Source organism: Oncorhynchus mykiss, chromosome 13, assembly GCF_013265735.2.
Source record: "Oncorhynchus mykiss isolate Arlee chromosome 13, USDA_OmykA_1.1, whole genome shotgun sequence".
Lineage (NCBI taxonomy): Eukaryota > Metazoa > Chordata > Actinopteri > Salmoniformes > Salmonidae > Oncorhynchus > Oncorhynchus mykiss.
This window is the reverse complement of record NC_048577.1, coordinates 23,221,029-23,237,247: the sequence shown is the minus strand read 5'-3', so window position 1 is coordinate 23,237,247 and position 16,219 is coordinate 23,221,029. Positions and strand designations below refer to the sequence as shown.

The following is a 16,219-nucleotide window of genomic DNA, read 5'->3' as shown; positions in this document are numbered from 1 at the left end:
ATTTGGTACAGAATATATATGTTTGCAATTACAGAGATCATATGTTTCCTGTAGTTCTTGACCAGGTTTGCACACACTGCAGCAGGGATTTTGGCCCACTCCTCCATACAGACTTTCTCCAGATCCTTCAGGTTTCGGGGCTGCCGCTGGGCAATACGGACTTTCAGCTCCCTCCAAAGATTTTCTATTTAACTATGCCACTTTGTTTACATACTCATCTCATATGTATATACTGCACTCAATACAATCTACTGTATCTTGCCTATGCCGCTCTGTACCATCACTCATTCATATATCTTTATGTACAGTGCCTTGCGAAAGTATTTGGCCCCCTTGAACTTTGCGACCTTTTGCCACATTTCAGGCTTCAAACATAAAGATATAAAACTGTATTTTTTTGTGAAGAATCAACAACAAGTGGGACACAATCATGAAGTGGAACGACATTTATTGGATATTTCATACTTTTTTAACAAATCGGAAAAATTGGACATGCAAAATTATTCAGCTCCCTTAAGTTAATACTTTGTAGTGCCACCTTTTGCTGCGATTACAGCTGTAAGTCGCTTGGGGTATGTCTCTATCAGTTTTGCACATCGAGAGACTGAATTTTTTTTCCCATTCCTCCTTGCAAAACAGCTCGAGCTCAGTGAGTTTGGATGGAGAGCATTTGTGAACAGCAGTTTTCAGTTCTTTCCACAGATTCTCGATTGGATTCAGGTCTGGACTTTGACTTGGCCATTCTAACACCTGGATATGTTTATTTTTGAACCATTCCATTGTAGATTTTGCTTTATGTTTTGGATCATTGTCTTGTTGGAAGACAAATCTCCGTCCCAGTCTCAGGTCTTTTGCAGACTCCATCAGGTTTTCTTCCAGAATGGTCCTGTATTTGGCTCCATCCATCTTCCCATCAATTTTAACCATCTTCCCTGTCCCTGCTGAAGAAAAGCAGGCCCAAACCATGATGCTGCCACCACCATGTTTGACAGTGGGGATGGTGTGTTCAGGGTGATGAGCTGTGTTGCTTTTACACCAAACGTAACGTTTTGCATTGTTGCCAAAAAGTTCAATTTTGGTTTCATCTGACCAGAGCACCTTCTTCCACATGTTTGGTGTGTCTCCCAGGTGGCTTGTGGCAAACTTTAAACAACACTTTTTATGGATATCTTTAAGAAATGGCTTTCTTCTTGCCACTCTTCCATAACGGCCAGATTTGTGCAATATACGACTGATTGTTGTCCTCTGTTGTCGGACAGAGTCTCCCACCTCAGCTGTAGATCTCTGCAGTTCATCCAGAGTGATCATGGGCCTCCTGGCTGCATCTCTGATCAGTCTTCTCCTTGTATTTCTCCTCTGAAAGTTTAGAGGGACGGCCAGGTCTTGGTAGATTTGCAGTGGTCTGATACTCCTTCCATTTCAATATTATCGCTTGCACCGTGCTCCTTGGGATGTTTAAAGCTTGGGAAATCTTTTTGTATCCAAATCCGGCTTTAAACTTCTTCACAACAGTATCTCGGACCTGCCTGGTGTGTTCCTTGTTCTTCATGATGCTCTCTGCGCTTTTAACGGACCTCTGAGACTATCACAGTGCAGGTGCATTTATACGGAGACTTGATTACACACAGGTGGATTGTATTTATCATCATTAGTCATTTAGGTCAACATTGGATCATTCAGAGATCCCCACTGAACTTCTGGAGAGAGTTTGCTGCACTGAAAGTAAAGGGGCTGAATAATTTTGCACGCCCAATTTTTCAGTTTTTGATTTGTTAAAAAAGTTTGAAATATCCAATAAATGTCGTTCCACTTCATGATTGTGTCCCACTTGTTGATTCTTCACAAAAAAATACAGTTTTATATCGTTATGTTTGAAGCCTGAAATGTGGCAAAAGGTCGCAAAGTTCAAGGGGGCTGAATACTTTCGCAAGGCACTGTACACACGGATAGAGACAGACGACACGCAGACAGACAAGACATACGGACAGACACGCACACGCATTACTTGTCATTATGTTGCCTTTCCTAATGGTTATTTTCTCACATCCCACAAACATGTCACTCCAAGCAGGCCACATATGTCATATAGTCCCCGCATACAGTCAAACATTTCTCTCAGTAAATAGCCACAAAACTCAAATCCATTTCATCAGAATGGTCTTACACTGAACAAAAATATAAATGCAACAATTTCAACGTTTTACTAAGTTACAGTTCATTTAAGGAAATCAATCAATTGAAATAAACTCATTAGGCCCTAATCTATGTATTTCACGTGACTGGGAATACAGATATGCATCTGTTGGTCACAGATACCTTCAAAATAAAGGTAGAGGTGTGGATCAGAAAACCAGTCAGTATCTGGTGTGACCACCATTTACCTCATGCAGTGCGACATCTCCTTCGCATAGAGATGATCAGGCTGTTGATTGTGACCTGTGGAATGTTGTCCCACTCCTCTTCAATGGCTGTGCGAAGTTGCTGATATTGGCGAGAACTGGAACACGCTGTCGTACAAGTTGATCCAGAGCATCCCAAACATGCTCAGTGGGTGACATCTGGTGAGTATGCAGGCCATGGAAGAACTGGAACATTTACAGCTTCCAGGAATTGTGTACAGCTCCATGCGACATGTGCATTATCATGCTGAAACATGAGATGGCAGCGGATGAATGGCACGACAATGGGCCTCAGGATCTCATCACGGTATCTCTCTGCCTTCAAATTGCCATCGATAAAATGCAACTGTGTACGTTGTCCGCCGCTTATGCCTGCCCATACCATAACCCCACCATGAGGCACTTTATTCACAATCGCCATCGTCTCTCGCACCTGCGCCTCGTGACACTCACCTGGACTCCATCACCTCCTTGATTATCTTCCCTATATCTATCACTCCCCTTGGTTCTTTCCTTAGGTGTTATTGACTCTGTTTTTATGTCGGTGCGTTGTTTGTGTTTCGTGTTCATTGTTTCTTTTATTTATTAAAACACTCACTCCCTGAACTTGCTTCCCGACTCTCATTGTACTCGTTACAGTATAACACCTCAGTATAACAAGGGTAGCATCAGGAAGGTTATTATTATTTTTTGATGACGCCGGGTCCGGGAACTGCTACAGGCTCGCCGGGCTCCCCCCGCCACAGCCGGATCGCCGGGCTCCCCCCGCCACAGCCGGATCGCCGGGCTCCCCCCGCCACAGCCGGATCGCCGGGCTCCCCCCGCCACAGCCGGATCGCCAGGCTCCCCTGCCACAGCTGGGCTCACCTGCCTCAACCGATCTGTCAGGTTCCCGCGGCCCAGCTGACTCGACAGGTTCCTGTGCCTCAGCTGGCGTGACATATTCATCAGCAGTGGTGACCGGTCAGCTCCTGACGCCCGGGTTTGTCCCCTTTGTTGTCGTCCTGGATGTGGAGGTCCTGGGCCGGCGTGGTTACACGTGGTCTGCAGTCGTGAGGCCAGTTAGATGTACTGCCAAATTCTCTATGACATCGGAGGCAGCTTATGGTAGAAAAATGTACATTTAATTCTCTGGCACTGCAGTCATCATTCCAATTGCACGCTGGAGACATCTGTGGCATTGTTTTGTGTGACAAAACTGCACATTTTAGAATGGCCTTTTATTGTCCCCAGTACAAGGTGTAATGATCATGCCGTTTAATCAGCTTCTTGATATGCCACACCTGTCAGGTAGATGGAATATCTTGGCAAATGAGAAATGCTCACTAACAGTGATGTAAACAAATTTGTGCACAGAATTTGATCGAAAGAAAATTTTTGTGCGTGTGGAACATTTCTGGGATCTTTTATTTCAGCTCATGAAACATGGGACCAACACTTTACATGTTGAGTTTATATATATTTTTTAAGTATATGCTTGCATTACTTTGACATCCCATCAGCAGTAAGTATTTAATATATTATTATAATAATTATTATTATAAAGTTGTGTGGCGATTGGCAATGACAGAACTGATGTGTAAGACAAGGGCCCTGTGTCTGACTGACAGGCTCATTTAGAAAAGGTGAAGCAACAATAGAGCTGTGGTGTAATGTGATGGACATCATGCTAACCCAGGGAATGCTAAGGGAATCCAGGTCGTATGTTAGGCGTTGTGCTGACAAACAGCCAAGCCGGTGCTTTACAGGGAACCAATAAGCAGGGCAATTCAAACACGCTGGCGAAGCTGTCTTTGTCTGCCTGGGAAAATGCATTACATTCCTATCATAGGAATGAGGCAGGTAACTTTTAGACCAGATAGCTGCATTATGTACCTCATAATAATTTACATGAGTTATGTAAGTAAATGTGTGATAGAAATGTCATCATTTTTCTAACATTAAAAGGTTTGTTTTGGAGCATTTTTGCATAATGACATAATCATAACACTGCCAAAGAATGATAACATTAGCTGTTATGAAATGACTCCCCGGGTGTTACTAACACCTAGCCAACATAAACCTCTTCAAATCAAGAAACCACTTTCACCAGCGAGGTCCAGCTTCATCACAGCATTCCTGGCTCCATCATAGCCTACTAGAACACATTTCAGTATAAGGAGAGAGCTCCATATCCTCTTTGGCTTGCTAGTGCATTTAGCATTCTGTCCACTTTAGACGGGCCCCAATCGGCAGTCCCATCTGTCTGTCTGTTAATGGGAAGAGCAGTTAGTGATTTAGCTACGGGAATATTTGTGTGTGTGCTTGTGTTTGTTTGAGTGTGTGTTCGCCTCACAGCCACAGCACAGCCGAGCCCAGTGGAAGGGGGAATGTCTACCAGTAGGCATATAAGCAGGCCGCTGCTCTGTCCTGAAGCTAAATAGAGTTAAACATAAGCAGAATGTTCCAAGGAGAAGCCAGCCAAAAGCCCCTTTGAAGCAGAATGGACTGAAAGTGACACTTAAATTAAGGAAGTGACTCTTAGTTGAAGGCTGCTTGGGAAGGCTACTGCCAGCCAAGGGATAGGGGATACATTGAGACCACAAGTAGTCATTTGAAATAGACGTGGGTCTGTATTTGTTAGCAACATGGCTTGGCCCTCTTTGCTCTCTTCTTCTTCCGACAGTGTCATATGATGGGTGGCCCACACAGAGTACTAGATGTTCCAGGGCTGCACTGCCCAGTGGTGTCTCCTGAACGTTTTGTAGGCCCGGCGCCAATACTTTGGGAAACGCATCCTTCCTCCATTGGTCCCTTTGCCATCACTGATTTGACTGTGTTGGCGTTATGCTCTACAGTGGGAACCCTTACTCTCACCTATCCAAAATAGGTTAGGTTCATGATTGCATGAAGGGGTGGAGGAGGAAAGAACAATGCATTTGAACATTGGAACAGGGCTTTACAGTACAGTACATGGGTCCTCCTATCTCCACTTCCTAGTGCTGTTCTCTCTCTGTAACTGTATTGGATTATGACAGTTAGGTCGACTTCCCTTCCTTTTCCCGATTCCTTCCTCCTCCCCTACATTTGAGTCACACTTAATTTCACACTAGCAATTACGCCGATGGAGGGAAGCCACAATCGAATTATACACACACACACACGTCTGGTCTGAGCGCTTGGCAGCCAGCCGGGCGTGTGATTGGGCCATGAAAAGTGACCTCACATATCGGAGGGAAACGAGTTGATCTGCACTAAGCTGAACGGCAATTTTCATATGTAACAAAACATTTGGGGAAACAAAATAGGGTTAATATGGTTCTAGAGTGAACTCTCAATAATGGAAAAGTGCTATATGACAAGTACATGACTGGGCAATTATCAGCTCAATGGAAAAGCAAACTTAATGTTAACAGCGTGTGATTTACACTTTGGAGTGAACTAAGCCAAAGACCACTGCCCTATTTGATTGAATATTTCCGGGGTTGCTTCCATCTCGTGGGCGATAATGTGATAAGTGTGTGTTGAGGGAATGTGATTTGATTTGGGGACCCAAGCTTAACCAGTTAATGGACTGACTGTGTGTACCTGTTTCCAATTTCCTACAGCTCTATGTGTGGTGTGGATCCATATTATTATTTGGGGAGGGAATTCCACATGTATTTCACATGTATTGTATGTAATTACACAAGCAGGCTATTCAATTGTAGTCATTGTACTGAATCTGAATGTGTACCAACACTGAAGTGTAGGACTCCACTACTAAATACATGTATGTGATTATTATGTAACTACTGCTGCATTAGCTAGAATTAGTATAACGAGGGAACTGTTTCCTACAACATCCCATATCAAATAAACACTAAAAATACAGTTTTTAACCACTGCACAACGTTATTCAGTAGTATCAATATGTTGGCCTTGAAGTAAAATGTGGTACCACTTTATGCAGTAGCACTAAGCATATTGCCTGATTGGACCACCTTTGGTGCTGTCCATTCTATGCCTGACTGAAATCATCCGATACAGAACCAATAGTTAAACACACACACACACACACACACACACACACAGAAAGACATGAGAAACGAGTCGTGACTTCCTAAATACATGTAAAAGAGAGACCCCTGTTTCTGACTAAGCCCACACAGATATAACCCTGGGAAGGGACGTCACTAGAGATTCATGGATAGGGGGGCTATGCCTCTTTTAGGGGGGTCTGGTATACTCCCTCCTGTCCGTTTACTGTTAGCTAGCAGTCTCAAGCCACCGAAGTATATAAAGTTACAAGTAGGCCTAACGGTGCATGTACACTAGATAATGGTAAATTGCCGTGAGCCACTTAGGCCGCCAGTTGTGACTCGCTTGTGGGCGTGCTGGCAGCATGTTCGATTGTGCGTCAATTATTCAGCAGAGCAAGTTTGTATGAAGGTTCTGGTTATTAAATGGGTACATAGTTCAATAGTAATATAATCTGAAACACCCTCTGGTGATGAACAAACTTTGCTGCCCCGTTTCCAATTGTCCACATGGCTGGGAGAACCTATTCAAGTAAGTAAATACATTTCGTAAATGTAAAAAAAAAAAGTATTATTAGCTAACTAGCTACAGTGCAGGCTAACTCAAATGTGCTGCTAAATGAGCTAGCTAGTTGGCTAGCTAACTATCTAGCCAACTTCACATACTGTACAGATAGCTAGCTAAGTGAATTAAATTTCACCAGCTACCTAACTTCATATTAGCTAGCTATCTTGATATATTTATCACTGTAAAAAAAAAAAAACTCCAAATGCATTTGTAGGTAGCTAGCTAACAGCCATGGAGGAGGGTGAAAGGATAGCAGCCCCAACTGTCAAAGTGAGATAGTAGGCTATTCTGGATAGGGCAGGTACTTTTGTGCAGTTCCTGTCCCTAGAAGTGAGGACGGAGATAATAGCATAATATTCAGTGCGGTGTAATTTGACTAAAATGAAGCCTGTTTCTTGTGAGGTTCTGTCCTCCGATAAAGAGAGCTATGAAAGCATGTGTACATATGAAGAGATCCCAATGAAGAGCAGTGGTTCTCAGTCCTGGTCCTGGGAACTCAAAGGGGTGCACATTGTTGTTTTTGCCTCAGCACCGCACAGCTGATTCAAATGATCAACGTATCAAGCTTCAAGTGGTATTTATGTATTCATTTGTGATGCTATCCTTGATATGATCCGGTTATTGTCACATGCTACACATGCACATATGTGTGTCCATGCATCTATCAATCCAATGTTATCATGATTTGTTATCAGGGATATTATACTTTAGTAATCCAATATGACCTGGTGATGTAAACGTCTAATAATTACATTATCTCCCATATTCCTACAGATAACTTGTAACTGGAGATTCCTTCAAAACAATTGCCTACAGTTAACGTGTAGGGCACTGCAAGGTTGGGTGACCAGGGTCATCTGGGACTGCCTCCTGGAGGAATTCAGGTGTGTGAAGGCTACCTGTGTCCTGCATAACTTAATGAGGATGGACACGAGGACCAGGAGGGGATCTGCAGCTCGCCACCGTGTCCCAGAGGAGAAGTCTGCTGCTCTGCAGGATGTTTCAAAGATGGGGTCCAACAACGAAGCAAGAGAGGCAATCCGTGTGCGGAAGATCTTCACTTCTTCGAAGAGGGTGCTGTTCCCTGGTAACAACATAGACTAGACTATGCACAATCAAAGGCTCTTTAAGAGCCATTCACATTGCAATAAGAGTATTCTTTCATTTACTTAGCTATGTCAACTGCAGTTATTCAATTCCCAGTTTCTACTTCTCAGGTCAGGGTGCTGTTTAGGTAAGGTTGTGATGTCTGTACACAAACAAAACTGGCTATTTTAAATAACCCATATTGAAAAAATGTAGAACAATTAGACACCCTATAACCCACACACTCATGTATCAATCTGATTGATGGATTGTGTTGTGCAGTAATCAGGCTCAGGTGTATAAATGTGGCTCCTTCCACCTTCAAAGAATAGGCAAGAGGGCCAACCATGGAGAATAGTAAGACACTTCATTATTTCTATAACTACGCTATATTGTTTGTCCTCGAGTGTCTGTTCATGTTTTTCAGCATAAAGTACTCTGCAGCCACTTAGTGTGATGTGGACACCAGGTGAGACCACACACACAGATTCCTGTTGAACTCATTTTCCCAATAACAGTCTCTCTCCTTCACTTCCTCCTCTTCTCCCTAAATCCTCTAGGTTATATCAGCTGAGTCGGTGAACCACTCCCACATCTGAACTGGCGACAGAGGGCACAGCATGATCAGAGGTGAGAAGTCACTTGGTCAGGTCAACAGGAAGTATTATTAAAGAGATGCTTTACATTGAAATACAGAGATGCAGTAGTCCCAGAGTTAATGATCCAAGGTCAGTTTTGCATTTCACCTCCTGATGATTATGATGTTAGAATAAAAAATTAAAGCAAAAGGTTTAAACATGCTCTGTCTCTCGTCTGCAGATATGTTTTGATGTGAGAGAGGATGCCAACCCCCAGGCCCATCATCGTCACCTCACCCATAATGCAATTGTGATGAACAGAGAATATTTGGGTAGCACTGTGACTCATTAATCATATGCTGCCTTCCCTGCCCCTATGTTCTTACCTCTTTCCCTTTGTCTTTTACACCTCTCTCTCCACCTCTTTCTTCCTCTGTTTTCATAATGCACAACAGATAAGCATTGAAGTACAGATTGAACTTGTATTTATAATATTACAAATATAATATTTATTATGCATGTATTTATAACACTTGGATAATGAACTTCTTTCAATAAAGCGTTTCACATTCTCTACTGGGGAGGCAGGTAGCCTAGTGGTTAGAGTGTTGGACTAGTAACCGAAAGGGTGCAAGATCGAATCCCTGAGCTGACAAGGTAAAAGTCTGTTGTTCTGCCCCTTAGCAAGGCAGTTAACCCATGGTTCTTAGGCCGTCATTGAAAATAAGAATTTGATCTTAACTGACTTGCCTAGTTAAATAAAGGTAACATAAAAAAAATACTACACCTATCCTGTGTTTATCAGATCAATGCAGATGAAGGGCATTAGATAATGAGATGAACCGGTTTTAGACTATATACATTGTCATGACGTTGCCCTCTTTGGGTACAGCAAGCACCATCCCCCTCTCCCTGCCTCTCTCTGCTCCTTCAACCAGGCTGCTGTTGTCAGTGAGGTCGTAAATTCCTCGAAGAGATTGTCTCCTCATTGACACAGTATAAGACACAGAGTGAATTTTCATAGAGAACAAAGGAATTTCATCTACCTCACAGAACTTGAGGTCTGAACAAATTTCTTGTTCCGGAGAAGGTATAAAAGATCGGTGAAGAATCCAGCTACGAACTGGTCTGTTTGTTACAACTTGGGGAAACTCATGGGAGACGGTGCGGCCACATTACCATAACTCTGTTTATATAATAGCCTCAGATATGAGGTTTACATCTAATTGTTGTATAAGATGAATGAGTGAGAATGATACTGTTTGTAAAATTGTGTAATGTGATTTTGGACTGATTAATGAAGGAAACTCCAATTCCCTTTTGAGTTTAACTAAATCAGAGGACCGCCCATGAGCCCAGTTAGGATCAGGCATCCTGGGACAGCCCCTTTTCTGCAATTCCGAATAAAACCCAACTTTGAGAAATTCTAAGTAGACCATGTTTCCCTCAATTACGAGTACAAAGGTTGCAGACCAGACTGCTGAATCTTTAAACCATACCACGTGGTTAAACTCTTATTCTGTCGGTATCGATAGTCTAAGAACAAGTCTTTGATATTATTTACTAGTCTGCAGCTAGGAATTCGGTATCATTGAACACGAAGAACGACAACTGCCGAAACACCCATTCTACAACAACATGAATGAATGTCACTCTGAAATACCCACTATAACCACGACAGAGAGAGACGAACAATTCAACAAAATAAACAAACTTTTCAACAGCGACCAAGACAACACACTGAGCATAAATACAGTGGGGAGAACAAGTATTTGATACACTGCGGATTTTGCAGGGTTTCCTACTTACAAAGCATGTAGAGGTCTGTCATTTTTATCATAGGTACACTTCAACTGTGAGACGGAATCCAAAACAAAAATCCAGAAAATCACATTGTATGATTTTTAAGTAATTAATTTGCATTTTATTGCATGACATGATTATTTGATACATCAGAAAAGCAGAACTTAATATTTGGTACAGAATATATATGTTTGCAATTACAGAGATCATATGTTTCCTGTAGTTCTTGACCAGGTTTGCACACACTGCAGCAGGGATTTTGGCCCACTCCTCCATACAGACTTTCTCCAGATCCTTCAGGTTTCGGGGCTGCCGCTGGGCAATACGGACTTTCAGCTCCCTCCAAAGATTTTCTATTTAACTATGCCACTTTGTTTACATACTCATCTCATATGTATATACTGCACTCAATACAATCTACTGTATCTTGCCTATGCCGCTCTGTACCATCACTCATTCATATATCTTTATGTACAGTGCCTTGCGAAAGTATTTGGCCCCCTTGAACTTTGCGACCTTTTGCCACATTTCAGGCTTCAAACATAAAGATATAAAACTGTATTTTTTTGTGAAGAATCAACAACAAGTGGGACACAATCATGAAGTGGAACGACATTTATTGGATATTTCATACTTTTTTAACAAATCGGAAAAATTGGACATGCAAAATTATTCAGCTCCCTTAAGTTAATACTTTGTAGTGCCACCTTTTGCTGCGATTACAGCTGTAAGTCGCTTGGGGTATGTCTCTATCAGTTTTGCACATCGAGAGACTGAATTTTTTTTCCCATTCCTCCTTGCAAAACAGCTCGAGCTCAGTGAGTTTGGATGGAGAGCATTTGTGAACAGCAGTTTTCAGTTCTTTCCACAGATTCTCGATTGGATTCAGGTCTGGACTTTGACTTGGCCATTCTAACACCTGGATATGTTTATTTTTGAACCATTCCATTGTAGATTTTGCTTTATGTTTTGGATCATTGTCTTGTTGGAAGACAAATCTCCGTCCCAGTCTCAGGTCTTTTGCAGACTCCATCAGGTTTTCTTCCAGAATGGTCCTGTATTTGGCTCCATCCATCTTCCCATCAATTTTAACCATCTTCCCTGTCCCTGCTGAAGAAAAGCAGGCCCAAACCATGATGCTGCCACCACCATGTTTGACAGTGGGGATGGTGTGTTCAGGGTGATGAGCTGTGTTGCTTTTACACCAAACGTAACGTTTTGCATTGTTGCCAAAAAGTTCAATTTTGGTTTCATCTGACCAGAGCACCTTCTTCCACATGTTTGGTGTGTCTCCCAGGTGGCTTGTGGCAAACTTTAAACAACACTTTTTATGGATATCTTTAAGAAATGGCTTTCTTCTTGCCACTCTTCCATAACGGCCAGATTTGTGCAATATACGACTGATTGTTGTCCTCTGTTGTCGGACAGAGTCTCCCACCTCAGCTGTAGATCTCTGCAGTTCATCCAGAGTGATCATGGGCCTCCTGGCTGCATCTCTGATCAGTCTTCTCCTTGTATTTCTCCTCTGAAAGTTTAGAGGGACGGCCAGGTCTTGGTAGATTTGCAGTGGTCTGATACTCCTTCCATTTCAATATTATCGCTTGCACCGTGCTCCTTGGGATGTTTAAAGCTTGGGAAATCTTTTTGTATCCAAATCCGGCTTTAAACTTCTTCACAACAGTATCTCGGACCTGCCTGGTGTGTTCCTTGTTCTTCATGATGCTCTCTGCGCTTTTAACGGACCTCTGAGACTATCACAGTGCAGGTGCATTTATACGGAGACTTGATTACACACAGGTGGATTGTATTTATCATCATTAGTCATTTAGGTCAACATTGGATCATTCAGAGATCCCCACTGAACTTCTGGAGAGAGTTTGCTGCACTGAAAGTAAAGGGGCTGAATAATTTTGCACGCCCAATTTTTCAGTTTTTGATTTGTTAAAAAAGTTTGAAATATCCAATAAATGTCGTTCCACTTCATGATTGTGTCCCACTTGTTGATTCTTCACAAAAAAATACAGTTTTATATCGTTATGTTTGAAGCCTGAAATGTGGCAAAAGGTCGCAAAGTTCAAGGGGGCTGAATACTTTCGCAAGGCACTGTACACACGGATAGAGACAGACGACACGCAGACAGACAAGACATACGGACAGACACGCACACGCATTACTTGTCATTATGTTGCCTTTCCTAATGGTTATTTTCTCACATCCCACAAACATGTCACTCCAAGCAGGCCACATATGTCATATAGTCCCCGCATACAGTCAAACATTTCTCTCAGTAAATAGCCACAAAACTCAAATCCATTTCATCAGAATGGTCTTACACTGAACAAAAATATAAATGCAACAATTTCAACGTTTTACTAAGTTACAGTTCATTTAAGGAAATCAATCAATTGAAATAAACTCATTAGGCCCTAATCTATGTATTTCACGTGACTGGGAATACAGATATGCATCTGTTGGTCACAGATACCTTCAAAATAAAGGTAGAGGTGTGGATCAGAAAACCAGTCAGTATCTGGTGTGACCACCATTTACCTCATGCAGTGCGACATCTCCTTCGCATAGAGATGATCAGGCTGTTGATTGTGACCTGTGGAATGTTGTCCCACTCCTCTTCAATGGCTGTGCGAAGTTGCTGATATTGGCGAGAACTGGAACACGCTGTCGTACAAGTTGATCCAGAGCATAAAAAAGTTTGAAATATCCAATAAATGTCGTTCCACTTCATGATTGTGTCCCACTTGTTGTTGATTCTTCACAAAAAAATACAGTTTTATATCTTTATGTTTGAAGCCTGAAATGTGGCAAAAGGTCGCAAAGTTCAATGGGGCCAAATACTTTCGCAAGGCACTGTACATATTCTTTATCCCCTTACACTTGTGTCTATAAGGTAGTAGTTTTGGAATTGTTAGCTAGATTATTTGTTGGTTATTACTGCATTGTCGGAACTAGAAGCACAAGCATTTCGCTACACTCGCATTAACATCTGCTAACCATGTGTATGTGACAAATAAAATTTGATTTGATTTGATTTATTGGGTTCAGGTCTGGAGACTAGCTAGGCCACTCCAGGACCTTGAGATGCTTCTTATGGAGCCACTCCTTATTTGCCCTGGCTGTGTGTTTCGGGTCGTTGTCATGATGGAAGACCCAGCCACGACCCATCTTCAATGCTCTTACTGAGGGAAGGATGTTGTTGGCCAAGATCTCGCGATACATGGCCCCATCCATCCTCCCCTCAATACGGTGCAGTTGTCCTGTTCCCTTTGCAGAAAAGCATACCGAAAGAATGATGTTTCCACCTCCATGCTTCACGTTTGGGATGGTGTTCTTGGGGTTGTACTCATCCTTCTTCTTCCTCCAAACACGGCGAGTGGAGTTTAGACCAAAAAGCTCTATTTTTGTCTCATCAGACCACATGACCTTCTCTGGATCATCCAGATGGTTATTGGCAAACTTCAGACGGGCCTGGACATGCGCTGGCTTGAGCAGGGGGACCTTGCGTGCGCTGCAGGATTTTAATCCATGACGGCGTAGTGTGTTACTAATGGTTTTCTTTGAGACTGTGGTCCCAGCTCTCTTCAGGTCATTGACCAGGTCCTGCCGTGTAGTTCTGGGCTGATCCCTCACCTTCCTCATGATCATTGATGCACCACGAAGGGTGAGATCTTGCATTGAGCCCTAGACCGAGGGTGATTGACTGTCATCTTGAACGTCTTCCATTTTCTAATAATTGCACCAACAGTTGTTGCCTTCTCACCAAGCTGCTTGCCTTTTGTCCTGTAGCCCATCCCAGCCTTGTGCAGGTCTACAATTTATCCCTGGTGTCCTTACACCCTCTCTGGTCTTGGCCATTGTGGAGAGGTTGGAGTCTGTTTGATTGAGTGTGTGGACAGGTGTCTTTTATACAGGTAAATTAGTTCAAACAGGTGCAGTTAATACAGGTAATGAGTGGAGAACAGGAGAGCTTCTTAAAGAAAAACTAACAGGTCTGTGAGAGCTGGAATTCTTACTGTTTGGGAGGTGATCAAATACTTATGTCATGCAATAAAATGCAAATGAATTACTTAAAAATCATACAATGTGATTTTCTGGATTTTGTTTTAGATTCCATCTCTCACAGTTGAAGTGTACCTATGATAAAAATTACAGACCTCTACATGCTTTGTAAGTAGGAAAACCTGCAAAATCGGCAGTGTATCAAATACTTGTTATCCCCACTGTATATATATTGATTGCAATTGTTCCCGAATGAGTGAGCGTTCTTGTGTAAAGGATTAGCATTTCAATTGTTATAATTATTAACTCTGTAGTGACTTCTTAGTCGACCCCCACTTCCCTTTTGTCTAACAAGCCGCCATGCCGGTTTAGCCCACTAGGGCACATTCTCCTATCATTTCTTGTAACCATATTTACTTTGTTTGTTTTGTTTATGCATTTCTGTGATTGTTTAGTTAGTTAATAAATCAATTATTTAAGACAGTTGATGTTTGGATGACTGAGTGAAGACTGGGTTCATGCAGATAACCAACAGTTTACGTCGTTTGGAATGAGACTAACGTGAGGAAAAGTAAATAATTCATTAATCAGAAGACTATTGATCAGATATGAAAATATCTGAAAAGTTATTTTAGGAAATGATAACTTTGTAATCTGAATATATTCCTTGGTGCCCCGACTTCCTAGTTAATTACAGTTACATGATTAATTGGTTTAAACGCGTAATACTAATTACAGAGAATCTTTGATAAAAACTATACGTCTTCAATTTAATGAGAGTAAAGACACGACAACATCATGCATAGGAAGTGTAGTGTACTGTTTTTAAATGTTTTATTTCTGTATATATGAATTACAAATTAGCCTTTAGCTAGTTAAATCCTGTTTATAGTATATTAGTTACAGTGTAACCATTGATGTCCCAGGACAAAGATCGGTAAACACTGTTGAAGTGTATAATTGTAATACATACCCATGCAGACACAGCATCATTCAAAGACAAATCATTTGATACTCCTGGTATTGGATATGACTGAAAAATTACCTCAAAGACATTCATACCTAAACTGAGAGTACGTGATCAGTGAATATATTAAATGTGCAGGCTAGAATGTGGGGATATCATGCATGGTAATAACTACATGTATATAGATCGCTTTCTACACATCCATAGGCATACAGGTATTTTTTTATCCTCCACTGCACAATAAGCAAGAACATAGCTAGCTACGTTATTCGTCTATCAGCATTGCATGGCAAATATCAGCAAGGCAAGCATACAAAATTGTACATTTAATTTGCAGTTAATGTTGTAGCTAGCTAGATTCTTTAGATCCACTGTTTCACAAGACGACAGCCTGGTTTGCAGGTTGTTTCAGGAGTCCCTAAAACAAACAACCAGAATTACAATTTCATACCCATGTCACAACACCCATAAAGCTAGTCAGCTAGCTTGCTAAATCGTGATTTTTGAAAAATGAACTTTATGACAAAAATAAATGCATAATAGTTTGTCTCTAAATTAACTAACATATTGCTGTCAACTGTACATGTTTTGAATGATTCGTTATGACGTTATAATCCCTTACATCCTAGTATTTGTTAGCCATCTAATGCTTAGAACACACTGACTGCGTTTTCACATCACTGCTGCATAACATTTTGCGCAGCTAGGCAACTATACTGATGCAGGTATCTTTTGCAGACGGTCACATGCGGTTGGACACATTTTTTTAAATGTTTTTATTTCACATTTATCTAACCAGGTAGGCT

At 41.7% G+C, this 16,219-nt stretch overlaps 1 protein-coding gene and 1 long non-coding RNA gene across 2 annotated transcripts in view; one reads left to right on the top strand and one right to left on the bottom strand.

Annotated features, from left to right (window-relative positions):
* The window catches only part of LOC110485978 (protein kinase C alpha type), a 244,639-nt gene that overhangs the window by 88,054 nt on the left and 140,366 nt on the right, over positions 1-16,219 (bottom strand). The window lies entirely within an intron of this gene.
* LOC118938242 lies at positions 3,682-9,205 on the top strand. Its single transcript, XR_005035502.1, has 3 exons — positions 3,682-6,929; positions 7,740-8,681; positions 8,871-9,205. It is a non-coding gene; the product is annotated as an uncharacterized LOC118938242 (long non-coding RNA).